The sequence below is a fragment of the Anser anser genome (genome assembly GCF_964211835.1).
Source record: "Anser anser genome assembly, chromosome: 2".
NCBI lineage: Eukaryota > Metazoa > Chordata > Aves > Anseriformes > Anatidae > Anser > Anser anser.
In genome coordinates this window covers 136063701-136087008 of record NC_139721.1, presented here as the reverse complement: position 1 = coordinate 136087008, position 23308 = coordinate 136063701, and positions in this window count along the sequence as shown.

Sequence of the window (23308 nt, the reverse complement as noted above, 5' to 3'; positions counted from 1 at the left end):
AAAAGATCAAAGGCTATAAGAATCTAACTCATCTCCAGAATTTAGGCAGAAAGATATATTCTATTGCACTTAACCTTCAGGTTTACAGTAACTAGTAATTTTCCACACTAGATCTACCCCATTGTAATATCAAAAATAACGTTCACGAGTTCGGCAACATAGTTTGATTCTGTTCCTTGATTGCTAGTCCATGACCCTACTTTCATGTAAGTATCCAAACTCTTTCAGATTTCTTTGGAATACCGCAATAGAGAGGACCACGATTAACATTTAATTAAACTTGTGAGTTTAATGAAACCAGTTAGAAAATACAAAACTAGAAACTACTACTTTTGTATCTGCTAGGTACTTTTGTACCTAGATAATGCACATTTCTAGAGGCTAAATTAATTTATAATGAAAATTGTTTGGTATGAGAAATTTAAGCTTGTAATGAGATCTGAAGTGGGTTGATAAGGTAAACATCTGCGTGCTCACAGTCCCTTTTCTAATAAATCTGACAAGTTTTTTCTTTTATTCCCAATAGAAGCCAATATTTTGTACAGTGTTTGTATTTTTCATATTTCAAACAACTCTTAGAAAAGCCAGAATTCCACATTAGGGAACAAAATGTCTTAAGATTGCTGGCTTTAAGACAGTCAGTGTTAACAATAAGGCATGCTCTGATCCGAGCAACATTTAGACAAGCAGCAGGCATGGATGGCCTGCCAAGCACCACCAAGGGTTACTGAAGTTCTTTGATTTCTAAGTGTATGTATTTATTAATGGTTGTTAGTTGAGGCAGGCAATGGGCATCTCATAATGTCCATAGAGAGTGACAAAGATCCTTTTTTTTTTTTTTAAGGTATAGGATACTTTATGTGGGGAATACTACACAGTATTTGATGGATAATGAACAAAGGAAGGCGTCCATCAAAATTACCCCCAAACTACTAGCAGCTTGTGGTTTTGAGTGGCAAAATACTTGCTTAGAAAAAAGATATTAATCACCCTCTGAAAAATATAATGGATTGTGAAAAAAGATCATGAAAAATAGTTATGGGTGTGTTAGAATTTAGTACAGTGCTTTAAGCTGTGCTGTGTGTGTACTGGGATGCATTGCTTTTATGCAGCTGAAGATTGAAATGCTGCTAGCACCCTTTCCTCTCTGCGTTCAACTCAACCTTTAAGGAAGATCCTTTGTATTCTCTTGATCTCAAATTCATTGGCTCTCTAGAGCTAAAAGAGAGTGACAAAATTCATTGGTTAGGTTGGCTAAACCTTGTCTGCGGTAAGATGTGTGACTGCCTGCCAACTGGTAGGAGCTGGCCAGAGATGAAAATGAAGGGAAGGTTGAGAGAGCTGAAAAAGACACATGGGCTGAGGTCTTACCAACACGCAGTCTTGAGAAATATGTCTCATTGAAAATTACCACGCTTTTGATGTGCAAAATACAGCTATATATCTCAAAAAGAACAACAAAATAATGTCATTTGTTACTTCAGCGATGTGGGCTTACCCGTTTATTAACTGGCTGCCCAGCAAGAACTGTTAAAACACGACCTTTCTTTCCTGAAAATAAATAAATAACATTGAAGAGAGAATTTATGAAGGAGTTGCATTTCTCAGCTATTTGGAGTTACTTTAATCTTTTTTGAATTAGTAGTGGGCTTTCTATTTCTTCATCTTGGATATGTATTTACGAGAGGCTGGCTCTCCACGGATGATTTAGTGGCCAAGTTTTCACTGTCTTCTAGGTAACGATGTTGAACAGTGAGTGAAGGAGTAATAATTAGATCTTACCCTGCCTGTTGTAATCTAGTCTATTTTTTACTCTGTTAGCCAAGGTAATAGCAGAGGATCACTCGGGCACGATGTTGCCTGTAACACATCTTAAGGACTACAGTTTTAATGCCCATAGACATCCCAAGATCATAATTTTTAGCGTATATTTGATGAATGGCTTGCTAGCTGCTTCTTTCAGAGAAGCAACTATGAGATCTGCTCTTGACGAGAATGTGATTTAATACAGCTGGATCAGCTAGAGCAGCTTGATCTCGTCCCTGTGGCTTTTGAATATACCTGAGGGTGTAGACTCCAGTTTGTGCCGAATTCAGTCACCTGCATTAGCAATGGCTGTGTTTCTGGCTGGTTCTCCACAGGTTCCTGGAAGCCCTCGTATGTGCCTTTCATTTAAAGGAATTCACACAACAGAAATTGCCTTTCCCTTAAATACTTCCTGTCCATTTCAGAAACTGGAAGAGTTTTGGGCCTCAAAACCGCCTGACCCGCCTCCTGCCCATCTGTGTCGCTGTGCTGGACCCAGCCCTGGCAGCGTTTGGTACCGAGCAGCCCCACGACGAGGAGTTCTGGTGCTGGGAAGTCAGGTGTTTTGAACCACATTGGGAAGTTCTCAGTAAAGCCTGGCACAAATCAAATGATTCGACTTCTTCCAGTGCACTGTTTATCCTTAGAGCATTATACATTTCTCATGCCAGCCCTGCATTTTTCAATGGGTGATGCAATTCACCGAATGTGTGCTTTTAAAAGAAAGCAGTTTTCATTTCTCTGCCGGGTAAGGGGCTTTACACTTCTGTAATCATATTTCCATTTACGTTCACCCAGCGATGGAATCCAGGTATCAGAAATGCACTCAAAGGTGCAGCCTCCCGAGGGGAAAGTAACCCTTTTCATATGATTAATGTACCAGCAAAGCTGCTGGTTCACAGTGCTTCCAAACAGTCCATTAGGATAATATGAGTTATTTCAAATTGAGCCTTTTTTGACCAGGTGATTTGTGTTTACTACCACCAGAAGCTGACAATTTTTTTAGTGCAGGTATTTTTACGTGGCTGGTGTTAGAAGTGACAATAATGGCATTTGAAAATGATCTGCCCGTGTTCATGGAGATTACGTACCTGCTGCAAAACCATGGCTTTGGTAGGAGCTTATTCAGCATTTCAATGGGCACAGCTCCGCCCTGGGAACAGCCTCGACAGTGCTGAATTCTTCCAGCTTTTCCAGTGATTTGTGCCTATCGATCAAAGCTCCCAAAGGTCACAGAATTGAATTTTATTTGGATGCAACCGTTATACAAATATAATACAAAGTATTCTTTGTTCGTCAAAATTGAGCTGTAAGTCACCTTCGAATGACCAAGAACTGAATTGAGATTTTGCTGCTTGTAGCAGAGCGTGTTACGAGTAAATGCCGGGTGTTTCAACAAGCCCAGCTAGGTGACACATGATCCAGTGGAGCCTTTACTTGTTTCTGGGGAGTTCACTCCGTAATATGCTCCCTACCAATTTCAAAGCTGGTACTTGAGACTGTAAAACAAGAATCCCTTATTTAATAAGCTGGCCTTGAGTTACTCAGTATCTGCCAACATGTTATAAATGCTGAGGAACGTAGAAACAAGTGTGCATTATTACTGTAAAGCCCTTAATAAGTAGTTTGTTGAAACACTGCCATTTGCAACACCATTTCCAGCAAAGATGAGCCTTCTGTTTTATGCCAATTACACTCGTGGAGGGATGAAGTGAAAGCTAAATTGCTAAATCCTCTGTTAAGAGAGCTAACATATTTAACATTTTTCTTTTCCGGAAGGTTACTATTTCTGTTTTTGACTGGTAAAACATCCAGTACAGAATGTAAATGGTGGTATGCATCTATCATGGTAGTTCCACAGCAAAAGTGGTAAAATATATACAGCCAAGTACGCTGTTGGGGTTGTAGAAAGGTAGGGTATCGCTTAACTTTGCTGTGGTGGAATAATGTACAGAACCTATAGCATAGAAAGTCCAGCAAAGCAATGAAAACTTGCCTTGCTCAACCCTAGTACAGGAGACCCCCATCAGAAATGGGATGGTGTAGTGGAGGAATCGGCGACTCACCCAAGTGGGTGACAGCCTGGGGTAGGTCCTTCCAACAGGCTCTGCCAACCAGACAGAAATTTAACTTACCCACAGCTCTGTCAGCACCTTAAAGTCTGTGACATGTGGCCCTGCTCTGGGTTGACAGGGCTGCTAAAAAAGCCTGAATTCTCTCTTGGTACTGCAGAAAAGCATAAGGAGCTCTGGGCTGATCCAGTTTATCACAATCCACATTTCCTATTCACAGAGGGATTCTTTCCCAGGACATCCCTTCTACTGTTTGAGTGCAGATTAACGGGATCATGCTGTCATCAGTGCTGTCACCTTGGATAATGACACAATAAGTTAAAACAACTCTTCAAAGTGAAAGAAAATATGCTGTTTTTCAAAGTCCTTCTTAAAGCTGATTTGAGAATTTGTATTTCTTTCTATTGATTTTTATAATGAAAGTGCATACAACCAAGTGTTGGGAAAATGGACCTGGCCTAATGTCTTTAAATGAGACTTTCTTAGCCTCCTAGGACAAATCTTGCAATCCTTTATCACTGAAAAACTTCATCAAGTTAAGATGTTATTGTAAAGTACTCCCAAGGTGCTGCTGGATCTGTCCCTAAGGTACAATAAAAAGGAAAACTCATTTGGGGATTTTGTTTAGAAACAAGGAAAGTCAACTCTTCTGTTGCATTTTTTCTTTTGGGTTAAACTACGCCATGCCTGTCAACTCAGCTATTCCAAGTTTGTATACTGGAAGATCAGCTTGAAAAATAAATTAACTTCTTTTTGACGTGCTTTGAAGTACAATAAAGTTTGTTTGGATGCATCTGTATTTCAGCCTGTTTTTGTTGTCCATGTCACACCGTTGATTGCTGGTGGGACTTTGCTCAGATTGTGTGAGATAGGAAACACCTTTTGTATAAATGACTAGATGCCCTCATGACACGTGATTAGCACGCACCAAGGGCAGGAACACGGTGAATGCAACTGCTGATCCTCAGCTCCTGGCCTGCCGCTCACCAGGGGCCGCGCTGCTCAGGAGGAGGCTGTCAGACAGGGACATCGTGAAGTGCGAAGTGTGCCTGATCACGTCGCTACAATAAGTAGATTGTTGCAGTATTTGCTTAGGCACAGTTTCAAAAGCAGCTCGGAAACTTCAAAAAAAAAAAAAAAAATGACACGTCTTAAGCACAACAGATCGCCCCTTCAAAATATATTACATCTACACCACCTAGTGAGACTCCGCCAGACTAAAGCTATTTCGATGCCATGGGATCCACAGCCTGGAGCAGAGACACAAGACATCCCCAACACAGTGATCAAAGAGGTTTCAGAGCAGCATGGAGAATTACCCCTTTTGGTTTACGGGTGTTGAAATCCTGTGCTGGAGGAACACACGAGAGGGCTGTGTGCCCCCCCCCCCCATCCCTAACCTTGCAGATCCATGGCTGTCACCATGACCCCGTCGCAGGACGTACCCAAATCACTGTGCTTTCCCACCAGTGTGTGTGTGAGCCCAGAAGAAGCAGTTCGCCAAACGAGGATGCTCCAGGATAAGTAAATCATATGGAATTACTGTTTGGGTTTTCTCTTTTCCTCTGTTCACGCTGGCTCTGCCAAGTGCCGCAGACTGTCCTGGACAGTGCTGCCCTCCTGGCTATTTGTAAACAGGTACTGTAACCTCCATGCACTGGGGGCAGCCAGGATGACCATGTACTGCCTTTTGTGCTGACTGGCAGTGATTTAAAGGATGGCTAATAACTCTCGGAGTGAAAAATAAACAGAACTGAGTGACAGGAAACACACTATAGGAATTTACTAGTTTGATCCCTAGTCTCAAACTGTGACAGTGATTTTATAAGATATCAGTATAAAAGCTCATTTCTGAGCTCATTGTGTAGCTTAGTAAAATCTATGCAGTAAGGCAAAACAAACAAGGAATATTGATCTGGAATGCCAGGGGGTATTTGGAGTTAGGGGAAATCCTGTAAAAGCTGCCCACACGTTATTGACATCCTGCGACGTTCTCTCAAAGCCAATTTCCAGCAGGTCTTACCCCTTTGTTTCTTTTTTAGCTCTCATTGCCCTACTCTTCTATCAACTGGCAGTAAATTAAATTAGCCTTCCCCAAGCTGAGTCTGTTTTGCCCGTGTTGGTAACCGGTGAGCGATAGCCCTGTCTGTACGTCAACCCATGGGCGTTTTTCATCCTATTTCTCCCTCTGTCCTGCTGAGGAGGGGGAGTGAGCAAGCGGCTGGGCATCTGGTGGCCAGCCAGGGACACCAACCACACCCGGGCTCCTAAGACAACCATAAAGTTGATGTAAGTAGCTGAGGTGCTAGAAATCTGAAAGTGCCTGGGCTATACTGCAGCAAAAAGAAAAAGAGAGTGAATAATGTCACTGCTTATTCCTAAGCAGAGCCTGCGGAACAAGACGCGTGCACAGTTCCGTGGCTGTGTCACAGGAACGTTACATGTGATTTGTAATCTCTGCTGGGTCCAACCACTGCCACACAGCCCCTTCTACTAAAACAAACAGATCACCGTGTAATTGGTTATGATGTAATCACTTGTAAGAGCAAAACTTTGTTTCCTGCCTAAAGGGAACCGGGGAGAGCTATAAAGATGAAATATCAGTGCTACCTGTGGGATTCAGCTGCTGTTCTGCAACAGCTCGATATGATTAACAGGATGCTATACAGCGTATTTCTGTAGCATGGATGCTTTGGGAATGCAAGGCATGATGCTTAGCCATGATTAAAAGCTAAACCACATGCTCTGGCTTCCATTTGGCTTCCTTCTAAAGCAGATTTCACTGGGATGTCGCACCCCTACAGCACCTCCATGGCCCAAAGGGTGGTGGTGGGGACCAGGGGGCGTCCCCGTATGGGAGAGGGGACCCATCCCCAGGGCCGTTCTCCATGTTGTGGGGAAGGGAACTCCTGGCACAGCACAGAAAGCCACCGGGATAAATCACAGTGTTACCTGCTGGGGCTGAAGCTGCTCAGCCTGGACAGGCTTTGGCCTCAGACGGCTGAGCTTTGGACTGCAAAGGGTTTGCCTCTTCTCTACGTCCATGATATGCCCACAGTCAGCATTTATCTTCCCCTTGGGATAAGTACCTTTTGAAGGTACGTGGTGAAGGTGATCAGCTTGATGTGGTCGAGTCAGATGTCGCAGCATTACAGAGCTGCTCAGGATGGAAGGGTCCTGGGGATATCTCCCCTCCAACCTCCTGCTCTGTACCCGGTCAGGTCTTGAAAACCCCCATAGACGGAGCCTCCACAACTTCTTCCATCCACATAATGAACACTTTTTGCTTTATAGAGAGCCGGAACCTCTCTGGTTAAATTTCTGTCTGTCATTTTTTGTCTTGCCACCACACACCACTGTGGAGAGCCTGCAAACCTTCTGCTCCACGGCATGGGGACCCGGTGCCACACCGTCCTCCTTGGGACACCTGGGGAAGGCTGAGCCCCTCTCCCCTTCCCTCGTGGTGAGGGCTGAGCCAACATGGCTTCAGAGAGTTTTAAAACTGATGCAGTTTTACTGCCATGTCTGAAACTTCAGGAAACTCAGTGCCCAGCACACCATGCTAAAGATCACCTCCATCCAAATGAGGGGGGGGCCTCCGAGGGAGCTGTGTGTTTTTTTCCTGACATTTTTAACTTATTGTAGAGGGCAACAGAAAGGAAACTTTGTCTTGTCTCTCTGTCTTGGGCTGCAAGTGAACATTCTGGTAATTATTTAAGCCCTTTGGTATGGACGTACTGCTCAGATTTTCCTTTGCTACGAACTGTTCTTCCACCTTGCCATTGCGACAGGACGCAGCGTGCTACTGCTGCCTCTCCTAGGCACGGACAGATCGGAGATCAAAGCTCTTCCATGTTGGCTTATTTTTCAGCCTCAGGGCACTGGGTAAGGCCTGCAACACCAACTTTTAAAAGAAGATGTCCTTAAAAAGTTATATCTTTAAATCAGAAATGCACTTTTTTTGGTCCCTGCTCCTCTCTCACCGTGACCCTGCTGGCTGAGCTCTGCTGGTCCCAGGCTGTGGTGGGACGAGCCTGCTGGCTCCTGCTGGCTCCTGCTCGCCGCTGCTCTCCAGGGCACACCTCCAGCTCTGTGCCATCCCTGATCTGCCTCCTTCACACAGCACCGAGGAGTAGGATCGAGCCCGAGGAAGGGAGCCAGTCACTAGAGATGTAGCCTTCGTATAAACAAAAAATTCTGGGCTGTCCCTTTGCCAGTGGAAGGGACAGATAGCTGCTCCTTTCTGGCTGCAGAGCAAAGGTCTTGCAATGCTTTTGGTGTGCAACATGCTTTGAAGCATTTGGAAGTGGCCATACGAGCGATTTATAGTGCTTGGCGTCTTCCTGTGAAATATTTATAGAGGCACTATATTCCAGTGAATTATACTGCTGGCCCGTGCAACTTGGATGATAAAAATGTCCTTTGTAATCTGCAGAAAAGGAACTCGTCAGCGCCATGGAAATAAGATTTGTAACCGGCACCATCATCGACTATCTGGAATCCAGGAAATTGGAAATCATCTTTCCTCCGATAAATCCCTGGTACAGTGAAGGCGATGGCAGAGTTCATCCACGCAAGTGGAGCTGGGCTGGTGTTGGTTGCACCAGCGAGGAAAACGGGTCAGTGCTGCAGGGCCAGCCAAAGCAATGGCAGTGGCTGATGTAGAAAAAAAACAAAGCCACAGGCAAATAACTTCATAGTCCTCTCTGGGCGGAGATAGAAATCACAAAATCCGTAATGTCTGTCCAGAGGCAGGAACAATATTTAATTTGTTTAAAGGGGCCCTTTCCATTCCCTGGTCACACAGATAAATGCTGGTGCAGAAAAATACACAAATGAATGAGTTTTCATCAAAAACAGAAGTGAGCCATGAAACTGTGTTCATTATAGTAGTGATTTTCTCTTTTCTCTGCAGAACAGGACTCTAAGGGATGCAAGACAGAAAGTCTCCGAATGAAAGTCTTCCTTGCCTATGGAGGTTTTATTTTTGTTCTTCCTCTGTGAGTTATTTTCCTTCCTTGAAAGTCCGTGTGCAGCCAGGAGCCCCCGGCACGCTCCCTCTTTGGGAAAGGCGCAGCCTGCAGGCTCCGGGCTCTTTCCATAGGTGGGTTTCCTGAGTCTGGAGGTTTTTCAAAATATTTTCACGTAAACTGAAAATAAATCAGGCAGGTACACGTCAGAAGTCTCAGATAGCCAAGTTCACCCCGTTTCTGACATAAATACCCAGGTTAGAAACCAGTCATCGTCTGGAGGGGACGGGTGGGCCCAGCTTCCTCCATTGCTCTCAGCGGTGAGCTGAGGCAAGGGTGAGGCCATCCCGTGGCCACCTTGACAGGACCTTCTGCAGCTGTAGGACACACACCTGTGGACCAGTGGGGTTAGATTGCTACCAGCAGGCTTCAGAGGAGAGACATGTAGGGAAAACAAACCAGCTGAGCAGCTCTAGGTCCTGCCCAGACAAGATCTGGGGCAGCAGACACCTACTGCTGATGAGCACCCTCGTCCGTCAGCTGAGAGGTGAGATGCCTCCGTCTCCTCGTTAGCCACTAGCTTGTCCCCATCAACATCTTTAGGAGGAGCTCTGAATCCTTTCCAAAGCCATTGCTGCTTTCCTTGAGCAACTCATTTATCACACTAATTGTATAAGATTATAATCATTGGTAATTTTCACTAATTACTAAGGCAGTTGTTCCTTCTTTAATACCAAATTGATTCAGAGAGGGAGTTTCAATTGGAAGCCAAACCTATTACTCATGCTAAGCCCTCCTAAGTGTTTACACCTTGTGTACTGAGGATTAACAGCCAACTGGGAAACCTCCAGGGGGATCGCTCTTTTTGACCTAGGCACTTGCATTTTCTCTTGTCCCTGGGCCAAAACAGGAGATGTCACAGTGGCCTTCCTCCAGGAAAGGGGTTATGCTCAGTGAAGGGCTCCAGCACACTCGGGGAAGGGCATCTTTTATTTATTTATTTATTATTTTTTCTATATCAGCCTCTGCCCTCACCAGTCTGTGACAGCAAGCTCGCAGGTGGGGAGATACTCAGGAGTCAGCACCTTCATCATCTGTTTGTTCATCTCAAAGCAAGGCAAATGAAGAAAACACGTGGGGTTTTAGAAAAAGAAAATCATTTCTCCATTGTTTAGAATGCCCCTATATTTTAATTTGAAAAAGGAGAATGACTGCAATTCCTAAATACCTTGGCCATCTAGACTCATGCCACAGTGCATGCAACAGCAAGGTGCTCATGGAGGGTGATCCATCCCATCCCATCCCATCCCATCCCATCCCATCCCATCCCATCCCATCCCATCCCATCCCATCCCATCCCATCCCATCTTCCTCTCTGCGTTATTGACAGGAGTCTGGACAAGAAATTTAGAGCAGATGATATTGGTCTCAGATTTGGGCAGATGAAATTGGTCTCTTGCCTTGTCGCAGGACTTTCTTCCTTATGCAGGTTGAGGGCAGCATGCTGCTGGATGCACCGTGGAGGATGGAGTACTTTGGGCATCTGGATTATCGAGGAATAAGGCTGTCATCTTTCTGCCAAATGCAGAAAAGTCGCCTCCTGGGTTGCCATTCTCCTGCATTGTGGTATAACCTCAGCCTTGGTGCCCTCACTGGTTTTCTGCAACTCGACCTTGTGCGGTGCTGTGATGCTGGAAAACGTCACCCTTTCCTCCTCCCCACTCTCATTCCAATTTTCTCAATTGTTAATAACACAAAAGCATAAATGATGTTTCCTGTAAGCAGGCTGTTTACAAATAGGTGTGCAGTAATTTCAGGATCATCCTTATTTCAGTGTAGCTTTACATGAATTTGTCTTCACATCTTTTGGACAGCTAATTCTTTGAAACTGATGTAGAAGCATGCAGTGATTCATCTCTGAAATAATAATCACTATACTGGCTGCACATAGTTTAATCTTTCAGCAAATAAAGAAGTGATTGAAACTTGCTATTATCAAACCAGATCAAGTTTGTTCAGAAGAAAAAAAATAATTCTCTGTTATTTTAGTACAAATTGGTATAATGAGCTGTCTCTGCGCTATTATCTCTGAGCATTAACTGGCTCTACTATGCAGGATAATACTCAGAATAATTATTACTTATCCACATGTACATACATCAAGCAATAAAATAATTAGACCTTTTAAAAGAGAGGATAGAAAGATTCCACTTACTGTAATTCTGACTTTCTGATTATAAGGTTGAAATAAATAATAGGTGATATTTTATCAGTGTGCCAAACCAGTAAATGCTGTATTTGTAGATGTCAGTACAGACTGCACATAGGGTATATATTTTATCAAACTCATGAATGAGCGGAGGTTTCAATAAGGATGTGGAGGACCTGAGCTCTTGAAATTCAGAGGTGGGCACAGGCTGCTGAGGGCAGTGGGCTCTGTCCAAGGGCACGCTTCCAGCCCCAAGGGGCTCGCCATGGCCAGGAGCCACGCTGGGCATGGGGCTGGTGTGGGACACTGCTGCAAAAGCTGACAGACCCTGCGGTCATTGGAGTCTCCCATTACACGGGTCCAAGCAAGAAGGGATTGACAGGAGGTGGACGCTTCAGGGGGTAATATTAAAGCATTGCAATGGGGAGGTAAAGGCACTGGGAGCTCCACCTGCTTGGCTACTGCTCCTTATTTCTAAGAACTGCATTTCTATATATCGTCATATATATATTTTCTATATATCATTCTCTCTCCTTCACCCACATCCCCCTGTGAGCACCCTGGCCAGAGCTGGTCTCACCATACGTTTGTTCTTGGCCCATGATTGATTTTGCTTCATCTGCAGTCTCAAGAGAGCAACATTTGGACGTGCATACAGCCTGCGCAGTGGTCCTGAGGTATGGCAGTGGGTGTTATCCATTTCTTGAAGATAATTGTTTTAAGGGGGTTGCTTGTTTGCCTGTTTCTTTCAGGACACCTCAGGAATAACTGAACCACGTCATATAATGAAGAGAAGCCAATTCATCTCATACTCCCTTGCAAATCCCAGACACTGGGTTAATCACTCAGATGATTAGGAGCTCGAAGCAGACTGGTGGAAGGTTTTAATTCTGTTTGTTGAGAGCTGTAAACATAATTGATTTACATTTCTCTCCAATAAGTTAATTAGAGAGAGTGTTCCCATTGTGAATAATATCAGATTCAAGGCTAGATGGCTTACAAATCTCAGTGACTCCACTGGAGAAAATACAGATCACTCCTTGCTGCAAAAGGATGAAAAGGATAAAGACTAATGACTGATAAATGTGGACTTCCTGTAAACAGAAAATTACCAAATCTGACAACTGCTATACATTAGCACTGTAACGCAAGAAGCAACATGTTCCCTGTTATCCCTGATAAGTTAATGGATCAGTGATGAAATTCAAATAAATAATGAAAAAAATATATTTGAAAACAGTTACCAGCTTGATTCAGAATACCTTTGGGCTTATAAAAACTCTATTTCTTACAAATACTACAGTTAACTGAAGGTATGGAATATGAAACACTTCACCATCACCAAACGAAGGTTGGTTAAGATTAAGATTCTTACAGAAGGAGATCCCTTTTGATGAAATCCTCTGCTTTCATTTGGTGGGACCAGGGAGAGGGAGGGAGGGAGGGCTCAAATGCAGCAGACCCAGATTCAAACTGCTGCTGCTCTATATCTCAGCTGGCAAATCAGCACTGGCTTGTCTAAACTCTGATTGGTCTTTCCTTTCTTTACCTATTAATTTTTATTTATTTATTTATTTATTTATTTATTTATTTATTTACTTTTGGTGAAGAACTCTTGTTTTGTAGCCAGCTGTGAGCTGACCCCTGAAAAGGCAGGGACACATGGGGGCTATGGAAGGTCTCTTGCTTGCCTTTGTTACCTACAGTTTGTATGGCTGTGAAACAATTCAGAGATTAGGCACGCTCCGAATTCAGTTTAATAAAAAATAATAATAATAAAAATTGCCTAACTGGCAAATAAAAACCCAAACCCAACAAAGGTAAGTGTGACAAAAGCACCGTTATCAGCATGATGCAGACAAGTGGGCGAAAAGAGCAAGAGTCAGAGACTTATTTGTAGTCTAAAGAAATTTAATTAAATAATGCTTTGAAGTGTTTCAGCAAATATTAATAATTAAAAATGTGAAAAAAATTTCCTTCTGACACAGCCTAATCATTGTGACAGGCAAAATAATCCCCCTTCTTGATGTGGTTAATGCAGGTCGGGGTTGGCCATGTGCTCTCACTGAGCCTGGCGTGCGTTAATTCCACAGGAGCCACGAGCAGCTTCACCCTTCCCAGCGCTCATGTTCCTGACTCCCTGTGGTGCCAGCACAATACGAAAGACAGGCTGGGTATTTTCTGCCCCATCCCGTGATTTATAGGGATGTGACCATGAGTGACACCGTGCCATTGGGATGCAGCGGATGGCAGCCGTGGGGCTGGGGCTGGAGGGTACACCCTGAGTGGGGACGTGCTCCTGCCTTGGTCCTCGCTCCTTCTCTGGCAAAGCTGTAGTGCGAAGGACACAAAGGTCCCAAAACTGCTCTTTCTAGATGTGGGAAACTAATAATTTCTTTAACTGGGATGGAATGGAATGGGATGGGATGGGATGGGATGGGATGGGATGGGATGGGATATTTCATCTGGAAGGGACCTACAAAAATCATCAAGTCCAACTGCAACTTCCCCTCTTTATTATAGTTTATATATCAAGCAAGTCCCATACTTTAGAATTATTGTGTTTTTCCCATTTGCTTTTCAAAATTTGGGTAATTCATGAAATGTATGGTAATGGCATATCTGTTCTGAATAGGTCCTTGGTACCCAGATACCAGCACTGCTTAAGATGAGAAACACTGATCTGACCTAATTTCCTTTGTGAAACCATGTCACTCCTCGTGCCCTTGGAAAGTGTGCTGATCCTGGTTTTGTATCGATTAACTCATTTAGAAACAGGTCTACAGCCCTTTCCTTTGTCCTACTGCCCCAAGCTCCTGATGGAGCTCTTTCTTATACAAGCACATTTTTGTTGCAACTGATCATTTGGGTTAATCAGCACTGACTGCTCATGTTTGGTGCAGAAGCAGCTCTGAAGGATGCCAGCTCTCATAACACTTCTTCTTTTCAAACTATCCTTCAGAAATTCTGGAAATCCGGTAGTTAACACGTCATATTAGCTCTTTCTGTAGCTCTTCAGTATGCATCTGCTCATGCCGCTATGCCTTGCATGCTTTCTATCCCCAGTTTTAGTGTCTGACAGTAAAACAGAAACCGTGGAAAGAAGTGCTGGGAGGCATCACTACTCCTTGCATTGCCCTTTACAGCTTAACACACTGCGAACTCTAGAAAGGACTTGGAATAAATTAACAAAGCACCTGCCTTGCCACACCCCTTTACCTCTTTTAAAGTCAGCCTGGAAGTTTAACCAGCATGGAGAAATGCTGAGGGGCTGCTCCGGTGCACGCTCCCCGAGCTCGGGGTGAGCCTTTGGGGTAAGAAGCCCCATCCCCAAGCATGTCCAACATTGCTTGGTGCAGGGAGCACAAGCATGAGCCCATGGCTGCTGGAGCTTTCACTGCTCAAACTCCTTTGTGACCCCACCAGCACATGTGCTTTCCCTCGCACACCACAGCTTTTTGGGGCTTCTGCAAATTGAGTTTGATTTTGGACTGATGTCTGGGTTTCGAACACGCACGTGAGAAAATAAACGAGAGTGGAAGAGCCAAAATAATCATAGAATCATGCCTGGTGCTATTTGAATTTCTCATGTAAAAAGCCTCCATCTAATATTCTGATGGTTCACTTGTACAGTAGTTGCTTTGAAGGAACAGATACTTAAAGTTTCCTTTGTCTAAGTCATTTTGGTGGCTTCTTAGATCAATAAAATATGCTTGGAGTTTCATTGACAAATTTACTTAACTTGCATTTTTAAAGGTAATCCTACCTGAAAATTAAACAGGACATTTCATTCCTGAGTCAAACAAGACCTGAGTGGCACTCGGGCTGACTCCCATAGCTGTTCAGCTGCAGAAAGCGGGGTGTCCTCGGCGCTACGAACAGCGTTTCAGATAAGATGGGATTTTTAGCAGGTCATGTCATCAGTTCATTAAAACAAATTTAATTTACTTAATTTCAAATTAACCAATCACATTATTTTTACCATGATCTGTAAAATAATATCTCACAGGTAATTTAAGATGACACAGGGAAATTAACATCACAGTTATAAATGTCAACTTAAGTACAATTAGAAATAAATCTACTGGTGTTAACTAATTACATGAGATTAATTAAACTAAGCCACTCAGTTTTGGCCAGAAAACTTAAATAGAGCAACCCTGATTGTTGAATCAGATACAAAAAAATATGGCATTCAAATGCTTTGTTTTTCCCTCATATATAAAATAGATAATTACTTGCTTCATTGCATCTTGGTGAGGAACTCTAGAATACATTTATGAACGAGATATAAAAAAGTCTACAGGGCTGTTTCTCTTTTCTTGTTTGTGCCCATTATGTGGGATTATTATACTTTTTATGGGAGTCTTTGCCTAGCAAAGACTGTATTCAATGGTATTGCATGACAGATAGTATCAGAACTGAGGAGGGTCTGTCGGACACCCTCATCCTGGATATTCACCTGAGGGTTACAATGAAGTCTTTTCAGTGTACTCATTCATACCTGGCTAGGTAACTTCGCATGTGGATTTTTCTCCTTCCAATTGAAAAAGTCTTGTTCTCAGCTTTGTTTGATGCGCTTTCACAGATGGGAGAGGAGATTCAAAGAGGGAAAGCAAAACCATCTGTTGCAAACCTGTAACCTAGAGAAGAAGGATACCAAGGAAGACAGAAGGAGAGAGGTAGAACCAGCTGATGCTCATTCTAACTGCATGGGTGATGGGGGGGCTCCACTTGCAGGAGATCAAGATGGTACTAAACTGGGGGGGACAGAAAAATTATGAAGCTTTTCTTAATGCAAACACTTGCTGGATGATTATAGTATGGCTGCCACTCTCATGTGCTCTGACTGCTATGAGGTTATTTTACAGTAGCAAGCATTGGGGCTAGATGAATTACATACAACTGCATGTTGTAAGAAGCACTGCTATTTCCTAGTAAAAATATTACAGACAGGTTTTCCAAGTGGGGAAGGTTAAAAGGTTCACTTATACAAATTATCAAATATTCCTCAGGTGCTAGAAGTAATATACGTTAAGTCTTTCTCTTGGCTATTTTATCTGCCTGCTTGTAACACAGAAACTCATTATTATAGACAAGCTGTGATCAAATGATTACATGTACATGTGATAGGTAGTAGGGTTACTATTAAGAAAAGAGCAAGGGACGGACTGTAATCTCAGTCCAATCATTGCAAAGCAAGTCAAGATTTGGATATAAAAATTAAGGTCTGCAAGTTTATCCTTTTTCCATTTCTTATTGTCGCTGAACTTTTGTTGCTGGTGGGATGTGAGAGAAGATGCTTTCACTTCTCCAGTTTGTGGTTGTTGCATGCCTTAGATATGCTCATACAACTGGGGGTGAGATTGGTATTGTCATCTGTAGTGACCACAGGTGCTCTAAGATGACTGTGCGACCTGGGCTGCAGGCGAATCTGTCCCTCCTGGTGGCCGGGAGGAGACCACTAACTCACAAAGCTTTTCTGCAGATTCCTTCTATCACCTCTGCTCTGCCTCTCTTCCTCTCAGTGACCTAACAAGCCAAAGTTCTGCAGTGCCAAACTGAATGTTATAGCTGAATATATAAGTGAGGGAAAGTGGGAAATCTACCGAGCGTTCAGAGAGACAATAACGTGAGAGGTACCGGGGTGTGCTTTGGTCTGCATGAAATGGTTGCAGTTACTCTAAAATAAATTGCATGAAATAAGGCTGAAAGATAACTGTGCACAGGGGACCTTGCTCATAGCAAAGGCTGATATAGATACTTCGTCTGCCCTGAAGCAGGTGGAAAGTCTTGATTTGCTTTGGTGAACTGCAATGCACGGGGTCCATGTTCAGCTACAGTGACTCTGTCATTGATAAATGGCTTCACTAAATTAGAGTTTTATGGGAACAGATATTTCAGGAAATACGTCACTGACATAAAAGTGAAAAAAAACATATGCCAGGGAGTAAATTACTTGTAGCAGTTGCAGGCATATACAAGTAATGGTCTCTGGAAAATTGATTTGTGGAGCCAGGTACTAGATATCGCAATGGAGCTGCTCAAGGACAGCCTTGCTCTGATCTAGAGAGAGGTGTCATTACCTACAGTATTACATGCTGATTGTTTAAAAGATATTTAGAAATCCTTTTTTTTTTTTCTTTTTTTTTTTCCTGCAATTCACAGTTTGACTCAGATTTTTTTCAGTCTTTTTTTTTTTTTCCTTAGTATGACAAGAATAAGAGGCAAAACATATTAAAGCCTTTGCAACATAGTTATTCATGTCTACTGCCTAAATGTGTACTTAGACAGGCAGCGCTAACTACGTTTGTTTTCTTGCTGAAAGTCAGTAAATGAAGCCAAGCTGCCATTAGATTTTAAGGTGATTATCTCTGAGCATTTCTGTTTTGAAGAACCTGGGATTAATTCTGTTTTCCAGCACAAAGGCAATGGCTATGTCGTCCAAAAATGTATATAGGTATCAAATTTGTTTTAAGGTAATTGCATTTTTCTCTAATCATGAGCTGAAGTAAGTAACCTGCAGGATGCAAGCAATGCTGTATATTTAATAAAGTCTGAAGGAATAAATAATAGACCTTTTATGAGAGGTTACTCTTGAGTAAAGAACAGATATTAAAATGATTTCTTTATTTAATTTCTAAACAAATGGGAGCTATTGAAAATGGAACACATCCTTTTAACCTAATGCATTTTGATACTTTACAAACAGGACAGTGTTATGTTTTCTACTGCCAGGGAGTGCTATATAATTGATGTAAAAACAATATGAAAGAGGCTTTAATAAAAAAATCTTTGATTTAACCTGGGTCTTATTTATATAGTCTTTCTGGTATTTTGTGGCTGTTGTTCCTGCACCCAGCCTCTTCAACTCAGATTTTCCATGGGAAATGGTGATTTATGTGATTATGAGAAACAATATTGTTTTAGTCTTTAATAGACATCTACCTTTCAGATGGCTCCAGGCAAGATTTACAGACATGTACAGGATACTGCTATGTATTAGGATCCTTAAATGCACATACTTAAGCTGATATCAATAAGCACTGGATATTAATCACTGGAAATTACAATTTTCTGATGATAAGATCTCATTCAGATAGATTCATTGAATTAAGTGGGATTAAAATCTGTGCCTCATGTTAAAAATGCATTTACACTTGAATAGGGATGGATTGCAGCCTAACCATGTAACCATCTTATAGTCTTTCTTTCACCAGCTTGGACAAGCTTCTGCTGCACTGGTATGCATGAAGTCAGTTGTTCTGAACCAGCAATTTTCCAGATCATTAGACACTGACCAAGCATTAATTTAAGTCTTTCAGAAGATTTATTTTTAAAGATTTTTCAAAGCAGCAAATTGAACTGCCTTTAAAAATAATATAAGAAGCAGTTAAATCATATTGGAAAGCCTAATTTGCAGTCTGTGGGAACTACTTACATTGCAAACTTAGAGGTGCGAACAAATTTTTAAGCAGACCTTCATGTGTTTACAGGCATTCTTCACTTTTCTCCCCTGTACTGTGACAAGAAGCTTTTCTTCTAGTGAGGCACAAGAAGCTTCATGAAAACAGGACTGCCTTTAGGGAGAAAGCCCTTGTAGACCAGGACTCACAGAAGGAGAGATGTCTGTAATTATTACCTTGCAAGGTACAGAGCAGCAGAGAGAAAAATTCAAATAGTAACATTAATGGCATGACAGCAGGTGTTGAGGTCAACCTTTGTATGAATGAAATCGGTGAGAACAGCAACCTAAAACTCCGAGGGGAAACATCTAGCATTGACACAACTGGCACCCAGGCAGTGCACAATGAAATAAATTATGCTCAGCTTACAAGCACAGGGGTATGAAGTACTCTTATCTTCTGTTCCTCACATCAAAATTGACTTGTTTTCAAAAAACAAAAAGATTATTTTAAAAAGTATTTTATTTTTTAAATGAAGTCTTCTACTTTGCTTCTTATCAGGACAAACCCAAGGTAACACAGCATCGTTTGCAGCCTAACCAACAGTACATCATTCACAGCATTCCTCATTGCTCTTATCTACACAGTGGAGAAGAGAATATGCACACTTGCACACTGTGGCCAGAAATACTGTCAGGTTAATGTGAGCTACTGCTCTCTTTTCCTCTGCAAATAGTCCTGCTGGTGCCCGAGGGGCTGGCTGGGGAACACCTCTATTCAGGAGTACAGGGGATCTGTAATCTCCGATATGAACAGATAAGGGTGTCCTCCATGCTGCATGACAAGTTTTGCTGTAATCAACACTGTGAAAACTGTACATCCCCACCTTCATCACACAGCCCACATTACTTACTCTACAGTATTTCAGAAGTTGTTAAAATTTTAATTGAGTGGTCAAGATACCCTTGTCAGGTTCTTGTTCCGCCACGGACTCCCTGTATGATCTTGGCCAAGTTGCATTTCTTCTTTGTGTCTGTTTCCAACTGTAAAATTAGGAGACTACCAGATACTGGGAGATAGGCTTATGAGAAGTTGGGAGATATTTTGGCGCTTTGGTAGTAGACACCAGGAACGCACCTAGCATAAACAGTCAGAAAAGCATAGCTCATCTGTGATTGCACACCACTTGAATAGCACTGCCACTTTCTACTTTACAGTATGGAAATGTATGGTATGAATTGTTGTGGCCTTGCTATAGAATACGATGTTTCTGTCACAGCAAATTGTTTGGCTTTTAGTATTTTCCCTTAGTATTCATTATGCGCTGTAGTTTGTATCCAGAAATAGTTGTGATTACAGCTAATAAGCATCATTGTATTGTGTGTGGGCAAATTAATTTGTTCTCTTTGTGCTGTACACTAAAAGTATATAAAGATATCACATAACAGGTAAAGTTCCAGTTAAATCACCTATGAGATATTTTAATCATGAGGCATGTGGATGACATCACCAAGTGATGTAATTACATCAGTGAATGATGTGATGATGAAGTCTCCTTGAGCATTGCTGCCTACCTAACGGTATGAGACAGACACTCTTCTACTTTTTTTTTAATTTTTCTTTTTTTTTTCCAAGTGGTGCCAATGGTTTCTATGAGTTTTATTTATTTACTTTTTTTCTGTTTGACTGAAACCCGAGAGTCTAATCATCCCTGTCAAGCACAGAGTCCTGGTGGGTTAAGGCAGCCTCTGACAACTATCTTCACATGGCAGAAACGTCTCCATCCAATAGGGTAAGAGCTTTCTGACTGAGGAAATAAATGAAATTTTGGTTCTTTGAGAGCCAAAAATAAAAATAAATTTTTGCTCCTGCCTTCTCCTGGCAAGAAACTTTAGAGTGCAAATAAGCCAAGACATGGACAAAAATTGTGATTTTTGAGCAGGTAAGCCTTACCCAAACTGTCTCAAGATTATTGGTCATTTGAAAAACATTAGAAATCCAGAAAGAGCAGTTTGTCTTGAAGGATTACATTATTTCTGGCTTAATTTGAACTTGGAAATTCAGGGATGGAAATATTTTTGCAAGAAAAAAAAGAATCCAACCCTTTCACACATCAGAACAAGCTTGGGCTGAATCAAAGTTACATTATGTTGTCATTTCTGAATCTGAAAAACTTTGTTCCTCTTGAAAAGTGGCATTGCAACTCTCCAGCTTTTATAAGGGTAGCTCCTAACAGACAGAGTTGTGACAACTGAGTGTGGGATGGGAAGCCCATGAAAAAAGAAGACAACTCCCTTAGGTGATGGAGTGGCAAAATAATGAAAAAGAGCTGGGATCTTAACCTCACTGCTGAACAATGTAGAGAAGAGTTGTGTGCTGTAAGAGGTTATAAGAGTATGTGTGCAGAGCCAATAGACCTGGCAGCATCCAAATGTGAGCATTCCATGGAAAGGCAGAAATAAGACCTCTTCCCAGCTGTGTGCCAGAGCTGGATGTCACAGCAGTGTCCTCAGTGTGGGCTGGGGTTTGGTTCCCACGGGTCCAGAAAAACACTCAGTGCAATATCAGGACTGATATACACTGTGACAAGATCATGTCTTGGCGTTTAAACCTTGCAGAAGTCACCCAAATTTAAAAGAACAAAACCAAAACCTTGACGAAAGGCTTCTGTTTTCAGAAAGTTTAGGAGAACTACAACAAATTATATAAATCAAGAGAAAAAAAATCCCACTGTTTGAGAATATGAGTTGTTCAGTACTATGCCATGCATTTTGACGAGAACAAATGTAAACACTCAAATTTGATATTAAATAAAAAAAGTTTATCCTCAGCCACAAAATGAGTTATTATTTGCCTTCACGCCTTTCTCAAGTTTCTAGTGTTTCTTAATGGCAATAGGTTAAGACTTCTGTGCCTTCAAAGGTTTGTAAGATGAAGCCTTTAGATGGAAAAGAAAACCTCACTGAGGCCATCTCCTTTGAAATGCATTTCCAAGTTGTTATTTTTCTCCACCATTTGTTAAAGGAATGTAGATTGTTCTTTATATTTAACACAAGTCTCTTGATAGACTCTCATTCTTCACAATTTAAACAAAGAACAAAGAGTTCTGAGTTCTCCGCTCTGCTGTGGAAATGTATTTATCTTAATTTCCTTCATAAGCCGTGGAGTTTTGCATCTCCTACACCATAAATTAATGTCTTCCATAAAATATATTCAGTTGCAAAATACTAAACACTTGCCTTTTGTACAACTTTTGTTGTCTCACGTCTGGTTTTCTTGCTTGCTTTGATGAACATGAGAAATGTAACCATCTGCCACAATCTATTTTATTTTGTGTGGGAGTGGGGGAGGAAAGCAGAGAAAACAAAGTGAGAGAAAAATAAAAATCGTTACTGACCTGTAATTTTTTTTTTTTTGGTGAGTATTATTTTGAAAGCAGGATATATTTGAGATACATTAGGTTGGTTCCCATAACTAATAAACGTGTAGCCGTGTTCTAACTGGGACCAGTCACTCTGTTGATATAAGCAGTTCTGGTGATCAGATACCACGTCTCTGCCAGTTTGTCCTCTGCTGAAGTGCTGCACAGTATCTCTGAACACAGAAAAAGTCCAAGCAGTTAGAGCGAAGGTGCATAAACATCATAGAGACCTTAATTAGAGGCAAGTGTGGCATCACCTGGCTTTCCCAAAGGGAATGGAAGACCTGAGTCTGTCCATGCCTTTTACATGGCCCCACTGGGAGACCCTGTGCCCAAGGGATGCCTCCTGGGAGGACACAGGGCAGCTGAGCCCACTGCCCCCATGTGGCACAAACCAGTAGCCTAGAGTAAGACTAGATCCCTACAGGATGGGGGGACAATGCCATGGACCGGAGGGACAAAGCCAGCAGCTGATCTTCAGCACATGGAACAAGATTGTGAGTTAATGAAGATGTCTGTGTTCCCTTGATATGCTGCCACTCAGGATTTTAATCAATAATTCAATTACTTCTTAGCATGGAAATTAACAAAGGCACACCTCTTGCAATCTAACTCCACAGTATAGTCTTGAACTCCTCTAACAAGGTGCTGGTGCTCTCTGAACAAAGCAGGTTTTTTTCATTGTTTACTCTTGTATTTGTTCAGCTGTCCACCCCAAACAGCTCTAGACCCTCACCACTTGCTAAGTCCTGTCGCAAATGCTGCTTTTCAGTGTCCATTGTAATGTTATTTTCCAGATGGTTGCAGGACTCCCTGTGATACCCAAACCTTGTCTCGTGACAGTGGATAGAGCTGCAAGTACTTTACATTTGGAAATGATGGAACATCTTGTCCATTTACAAGATGATGAGGCACCCACACTAAGAAGGAAATGGTTTGAAAAACACAACGGCAGTAGCAAAGCATACACTACAGGCTGCTGCTTTGCAGTGGAGAATCGTGCAGGTTATGAAAAGGAGACAATTTTAGCTGTATGGACCTAACAATGGCAACAATTTCATACATTCCCAGCACTGAAGTTTATTATGCGTGGGTTTAACAATGAGGAAGAAAGGAAAGAAAAAGAGCTAAAGGAGTCATTAACAGATTCACAAGCTGTTTAATATGATACCACAAAAACTGCTTGAGGTGTTCTTTACCCAGTCAGGTTTGATATTTCTCCCAGTGTTCTGATGAGCACGGCTTGGATCAGCAAAGTGCATTGGCTGAAGTGGTTATGTCAGGTCCATTCTGGACTTCAGTGGGACCAGGGTTCAGCTCAGTTTTCACCATTTTTTTTTTCCTTAACTTTTAACTTTTTATGTTTTCCCTTATTTTGTAAAACAGATCATAAATATTCTGCTCAAGCACCTTACTTCCATTAA